Source organism: Anguilla anguilla, chromosome 14, assembly GCF_013347855.1.
Source record: "Anguilla anguilla isolate fAngAng1 chromosome 14, fAngAng1.pri, whole genome shotgun sequence".
NCBI lineage: Eukaryota > Metazoa > Chordata > Actinopteri > Anguilliformes > Anguillidae > Anguilla > Anguilla anguilla.
Window position 1 is genome coordinate 41,095,388 of NC_049214.1, and position 7,387 is coordinate 41,102,774.

At 43.7% G+C, this 7,387-nt stretch overlaps 1 long non-coding RNA gene across 2 annotated transcripts; it reads right to left on the reverse strand.

Annotated features, from left to right (window-relative positions):
* Positions 1–2,830: 2,830 nt before the first annotated feature.
* On the reverse strand, positions 2,831–5,768 carry LOC118212474. 2 transcript variants are annotated; one of them, XR_004762239.1, is made up of 2 exons: positions 5,669–5,768; positions 2,831–3,894 (listed from the first exon to the last, which is right to left on the reverse strand). It is a non-coding gene; the product is annotated as an uncharacterized LOC118212474 (long non-coding RNA). The 2 variants fall into 2 exon arrangements; XR_004762238.1 differs by lacking the exon at positions 5,669–5,768 and adding an exon at positions 4,525–4,656.
* Between the last annotated feature and the right edge of the window lie 1,619 nt (positions 5,769–7,387).

Here is a 7,387-nt window from a genome sequence, read left to right on the forward strand (position 1 = left end):
AGCTAGAGGCCAGAAAGGCTGCTACTGTGTCATCCGAGTTGGATGTGAGCCGTAGTTTGCAGATGGTCCCGCCTTTTAGGGAGGATGAGGCTGACAAATTTTTTACCTTGTTTGAACGTGTGGTTAACACACTCAAGTGGCCCGAAAGTGTATGGACGTTGCTGTTGCAGTGTGTTTTTACAGGCAAAGGACAAGAGGCGTATTTGGCGCTGTCCACAGAACAGTCCCTCGATTACGTGTTGGTGAAAGCTGCTGTATTGAAAGTTTATGAACTTGTCCCTGAGGCTTATCGGCAGAAATTTCGCCATCATCGTAAACCTGGCAGCCAATCGTATGTTGAGTTTGCCCGAGAGAAGGATTCCCTCTTCGATCGGTGGTGTATGTCACAGGGCGTCGTATCTTTTGAACATCTGCGTGATTTGATTGTACTCGAGGAGATTAAAAACTGCCTGCCCGAGAAAGTCGCCACATATTTAAACGAGAGTAAAGTAAATAAAGCTGCGGACGCTGCAGTAATTGATGATGAGTATGTCCTAACACATAAGAACGTGTTTGTCACCTCTGAGAAAATCCCAAGCTGCGAGAGTGTGCGATGCTGCCCTGATAGTGGGTCTAGTGGTACTTCTGCTCCCCCCAAGTCCAAGCCATCCTCAGCCGAAAGCACACACACAGATGCTCAAGCAAAAGGAGGTCCTTTGGTTTGCTTTTATTGTAAGAAGCGAGCGCATGTGTCACGGGTCGAGGTGAGGTGGACCCAAATGCAGACTCAGACAACAGAGTGGTGAAACTCCCATAGGTGATGTTTAATGCGGAAGTACACAATACAGCAGGCGGTCTCGTAGTCAGTTCGTGCAAAGATCAAAACCAGAAAAATTCACCGGGGCAAACGTACAAAATCGGAAGGCAAAAATCAAAGTCGGTAAACAGGTGGAGGTCAGAACAGGAAATCAGCAAAACAAAGACGGCAGGCAAAAATCGGTGGTCGGGAAAACAGGCAAGATCTAAACACGAGTCAAACAAATAAGAGAGTAAATGCTGGAAAGGCACTGTAAACAGAGGCACAATCTGGCACGGAAGAACAGGGAAACAGAGAATATATACCAAGTGAACCAGGAAACTGAAATGAGAGATAATTGAACAGAGCGTGAACATGCAAACAGGGAACAGGTGAATGAAATGACTGATTAACCAGTGTGTGAGAATGCGGCCGGAACAGGTGAGAGTGATCGCCTGAGGCGAGAGAGAGTTAGAGGAAAAACCACGCCCCAAGCTCTACTTTAGTGACTGGACGTGTTGTTGTCGGCGTGCGGCCTGGCCTCCCTGTTAAAGGTGTGTCGGTTATACTGGGTAACGACTTGGCTGGGGGAAAGGTGTCGTCAGACCCCGAGGTAGTTGCTGTCCCTGTTGCTTCTCTTAACCCTGATGAGTTGGCACAGAAATACCCGGAGGTGTTTCCTGCGTGCGCGGTTACACGCACTATGGCATAGAGCCTTAGAAAAGAAAACCCTGATATTGGTTTGGATGGTGGTCTTGATGAAATTAATCTTTGTGACACATTTTTAGCCACATCTGAACCTTGTTGTGCACAGCCCCTCCGCAAATCGACGGTTTCGCCACTCCTGTCACTAAGGCTGAATGTGCAAGTCCCTGTGATCAAGGGCTTGGTAAAATGTCTCTGTCTCGTGGACAGCTTGTTGTAGAACGGAGGAAGGATCCCAGCTTGTCCTCTCTCTTTGAATGTGCAGTGTCTGAAACGAAAATGTATCCCAGGGGTACTTTGTATGTGGCAATTTTGTTTGAAATGATTCTGAACATTTTGGAGCAATCTGGTATTTGGATATTTGTTGCTTGCCTTAATTATATGGATAGCTTTATGTCCACGTGTTGGAATTTGTTGGCTTCCTTTAAGTGCTTGCGTGGTCTCGTCCATGACCTGGACTTTGTTAATTCCAGTTGAGGCTCATTGTTCTGTGCTGTTAAAACAGCCTGTCACTCCGTCTGTTTCTGTTCCTCCTAGTGAGTGATGTGAAGCCAGTGGTGCTGTCCAGGGCTGAAATGAATGACCCCAATCTCCAAACCTCACCTGTTCCTTTGAATGAAGGTGCGGTTGTCTCATCTGATTTTGATCAAGATGAGGTGGTGTCTAATTGGATTTTGCCAGTGTTACAACCGTTACACTTTTTGTGTTGCTTTGTGCACTTTTGTTGACAGTACTTGATTTGTGTGCCCAGAGTGGGACTTTGTGTGTACTTTTGTCAGCAGTACTGCGTTTGTGTCGGTTGTTACACTTTGATGGCTTGCACTATTTTTGCGCTTTTGTTTTTAGTGACGCTTTGGCTGTCCTGAGTGGACTTTGTTGCGTGTACTACTTTTGTGCACTTTTGTCTGTGGTCCTCGCTTTTGGTAATGCTATATTAGACTAATCTGAGTCTTTGGAAAAAGGTGTTTACAAAAAAAAAAAACACTAACTTTTGTTTTTTTTTTGTCTTAAGGGTGGGGGTGTTATATGCTCCTAGTTATTATTTTTACTGTAATTCGTTTTTAGTAATTTATCATCTTTTCTCCAGTAGGAGTCGCTCTCCAAAGGCTGCAGTGCACAGGCGTGTGCGCTGGTCGGTTCCAGGTGCAAATTGCCAAATTTCCTCCCCCATAAAAGATGGCGATATCGGGACAGCACTCTCTCTCGATCTCTCTCTCATTGTTCTTGTAGAGACGCTACAAGCTGCGACTACTGTGTCTTGTTATTTCGTTTAACAGTCAACATTGTTCTTTGTCAAAATATCACGTTGTATACTTCATAGACCATGTGGTAAGGTTTTCTTTTCTTTTGCACCTTTTTGTTCTAGTCAGTCAGTGTAGGGTAGCAGCGGACCAGAAGACTCACTTTCTCCCCTTTAATTTCTTCTTTGTCTCGTCCCATCCTCGACGGTAGTGAGGGCAGAAGTTATGTTCCATTTAGACAGTGAGTGTTAGGTTAGATCTGCTGGTTCTGTCCTGTCTACCTGTTTGTATGTGGGTTTTTGTATTGTATTGGGTTATTGGGTTTGTAATAAATATATACTTTGTATTCTGGTAAAGAATGTTGTGGTGTATTTAAACGTGTTTGGCTATGGACGGACAGCCGGTTACTGAAACTCGGCTGTCTTGGGCCGTAACAGCCTGTATGGAATCTACATTTTGTTCATTTGCATTTATGTCCCCTTGTTCTACTAACAGAACTCAACCGGAAGAACTGGTGAACTGTCAACATGGTGAACTGTCCTCCAATGACCATAAGGTAAATAGGTGACATATGCTAAGAGGGCGAGTGGTTGGCTGATGAGACAATGTCCTTCCACCGGTTGTGCTCCCCAGGGTTTGGCTCATACAGAAATTACACAGAAGAGTATGTTAAATGCAACACTTTCCAATTTTAAGTCCACGTTCTGAAGACGGTTCTGCGTTCCAGCACAATTCAGAGACACAGAAAAGCATTTAATTTAGATGCCGTCCGAAAATGTCTAAACGAAGGAGGAGAAATGTGGGCTGGTCCCGTGTCTGCAGCATTTCTGGGCCTGGCTCTTGCACCCCTGTCCCCCCGGGCCCAAGCTCAGAAAGCCAGGCCCAGACACAGGGGAGGTCCAGGAGGAGGCTAGTCCTGAAGGGTGGAGTCTCTCTCTGGGCGAAGTAAATTAAATTATGGCAGAGGAGCCAGAGAAAGAAGAGGATGAGGAAGATGAGGATGAGTTGGAGGAGGAGGAGGCCGGAAAGTTCCAGAAGCGCTTACTCTGCCATTTATGGTATAACCAGGCCTCCTTCTCCTGCTCTTTGCAGGCTCTCTGGTAGTGATCGTCCTCCTTCAGAATCAGGTATCACACAAGGGGCCAGCAGTGCTTCTCAAAATAGTCCGGTTCTCTGCAGGACACACAGCCAGAGACAGACAGACAGGTCTGACAACAGCAAAACCTCAACACTCAAAGAGTCACCTACTGAGTGAGCAGCTACTGAACCATTGTTTAACCCCTTAGAACACACTTAAAACCCAGGACTTTTTGTAAGAATCCCCAATTCTGAAAAACAATAAAGAAATCAAAAAATTGTTTTGTATTTTCTTTATTCTGTCGTGATTATATGTACTTCTGACACTGGACGAAACCTGATTTCTTTTTACCAGTCATACCCCAGGATGTATACAGCAGGATGTATACAACACCAGAATAAAAGCTTGGCGTGGATTGAACAAAGCAGTAAAATTCAACATGTGTTTTCCCAAAGGTAGCTCCCAAAGTTGGCACCAAACCTCTCCAAATTGGAGTACTGTGCATATATTTTTTTCCCAGCCATATCCCAAACCAGAAGCAAATTCCATTGAAGGTGGTACACTCTAGGACTCCACAAAACAAACAGCTCTCTTTTTGGCTAAGCCCTGTATTTCTGTTAAAAGGTATACTTTTGGACAGCTCCTCTATACAAAAACATGACAAACACAAAATTGTTACTTATCACACTAAATTCACTTAGAAACAATCAAACACTTGGTTTTACCTTGCTGTGCACTCTGACCTGTGCTCAGCAGTCAGGCTGCTGTAAGTCCGGGTTGTAAGTAGGAAGCAGGCTGCTGCAATTTGCATATGCAAACAGTGGCTGTATGAAATGAGGCAGAGCCTCCCAGAACCCATTTTATTAGTAGCTGAAGTGTGAAGTGAGGGAACTCATTTCTTATACCAACAGCCTCGCATGCAGACACACATACACACACACACACACACACACACACGTATGTGAGCAGGCAGTGCTTTCTACAATAGCAGTTCATTTGACTGTGCCTGCTTCTCACCTTAGACCTGTCCAAACCCTGCCAAGAGTTTCTTCTCATTGACGTAGCTCATAGGGTCAAAGAGGTACACAATCCTCCTGATCACAACAAGGTGCAAGCCCACGAGGAAGAAAATTTGAACCGTTCACAAAAGTATAAAATCATAATTTTAAATAATGTAGTGCCCTTTATCACTATTGCAGTTTCCTTCACACAAGCATTGGAAATAAACAAACATACCTCCGATCAATAATTGATAAAGTGTTCCCGAAGCTTCCACTCATACGCAATACAAAAATGCGAAGTGAAAGCAACTGGATATGCAGCAGAATAGAAAGCCACATTTTCAGCTAGCTGGAAGCCGTAAAACAACATTTGAAAGACTTTGCTTATGGCTCTGAATGGGATTTTGGTGACGTCAATTACTGTAGTATCGGCAGTTGTTTGAGTAGTTGCAGACAGTTATTAGGTTACAAACACTGTAATCACCAATCTGGGGACAATTTCAGCCCACCTTTGGCGAAGGGGACTGCCATGTTATCTCTTTTATATCTAGTGGTTTTACTGGGTTTCTTGCATCAAAGTGCGAAGAGTCTAAGCTTTACAACGGCACGTGGATTATAGCGCAGCACCTAGAGTCAGTGACTGATAAAAGCAAAAATTAAAGACAATCTTATTGTTAGATGCCAGCGTATAATTTTAAAGCCAAATAACCACAAAAATTAGACACTGGTGTCTTACGATAAAATGATTTTAAATACTGACAACCTTTTATGAAGCTTGCAAAATTGATACAGTCCAAGACTGATGCAAGCACACATAGACACAAACAGAAACACACACACACACACATAGTAATGGAGCTGAAAGCACCTGGAGATTTGGCCCTCATGTCTGGAGGAAGCTTTCAACACACGCTGTTATAGTTGGTGCAGATTTAGTGCAGGCAGCAATCAGTCAGCTGACATGCACAGTGGAACTGCAGAGAGAGAGGCAAGGTCAAAGGTCATAGGAAGGCACACCAAAAGAAACACCTTCTTCACGCACAAGAGGACACAGTATATGCAAATGAGCCTCAAACTTGAGCCACCTCCAGGTACATTAGCATATACCCATCGATGTCAGCACCCATCATGGCTGCTTCCATTAGCACCGTCACTGTGTAGAGCTCAGCAAAGATACACCTGGTAGGTCCCACAAACCACATAACACGCGCTACAGCTTGCTGTCTCTAAATACCAATAAAACACACCATGCACAGCTCTGTCTCTAAATACCAATAAAACACACCCTGTACAGCTTGCTGTCTCTAAATACCAATAAAACACACCCTGTACAGCTCAGTCTCTGAATACCAATAAAACACACCCAGTACAGTTTGCTGTCTCTGAATACCAATAAAACACACCCAGTACAGTTTGCTGCCTCTGAATACCAATAAAACACACCGTGTACAGCTTGCTGTCTCTAAAAAATACCTTTAAAATGCACCCTGTACAGCTCAGTCTCTAAATACCTTTAAAATGCACCCTGTACAGCTCAGTCTCTAAATACCTTTAAAACATAATGAAATAAATGAGCAAAAGTCAAAGCTTATAAAACAGAGAAGGTACTCTCGGTATGGGGCAGAGCATGTAACAAAATATGCACCGGGCTCTTCAGAGACACTACCAAAATAGTCACTGGAGCACTCATACAAAATAAAGCACATTTATTTAAATAATACTGATGTTTTGACTTAGCGTCTTCTTCAGAGTCAACGTTGTTTGCTTAATTTGTGTGAGTTAAAATAAGTCAAGATTATTTGTTGTAACTTGGCCTCATTTTGATATCACGACTTTTAACAGCAGGCTGAGCACTATGGCCTCAGAGCAAGAAGATAATGGCTTTGAATCCTGGCCTGGGCCCTTCTGTTCAGAGTTTGCATGTTCTCCTTCGGGTACTCCGGTCTCCTCCCACAGTCCAAAGACATGCAGGTAGGCTAATTGGAGACTCTAAACTGTGCTTAGGAATGATTTTGTAAGTGAATGGTGTGCATGCCCTGCGATAGATTGGCGGCCTCTCCAGGGTGTATTCCTGCCGCTCGTCCAATGCATGCTGGGATAGGCCCCAGCACCCCTAGTGACCCTGCCCAGGACAAGCCGATATAGATAATAGATGGATGCATTATAGACAGTGCTTTGTATGCACTGTCTACCTTTTTTGTAGGTTGAAAATGTGTTTTTTGTTGAGATAAAACATACCACGCACACTGTCTCACTGTCTATAAACTCCTATACAAAATCTCCTGTATATGTGAACTCACCATCGCTAAAGACAAAGCATCCCGTACAGCTCACTGTCTCTAAAAACATACAAAACCTACCTACCTACGAAACTGTAGAACTGTGATATCTCCTTACAAACTGTAGAACAGTGATCTCTCCTTACAAACTGTAAAACTGTGATATCTCCTTACAGACTGTAGATCTGTGATATTTTATTACAAACTGTAGAGCTGTGATATTTCTTTATAAACTGTAGAACTGTGATATCTCCTTACGAACTGTAGATCTGTTATATCTCCTACCAAACTGTAGAACTGTGATATCT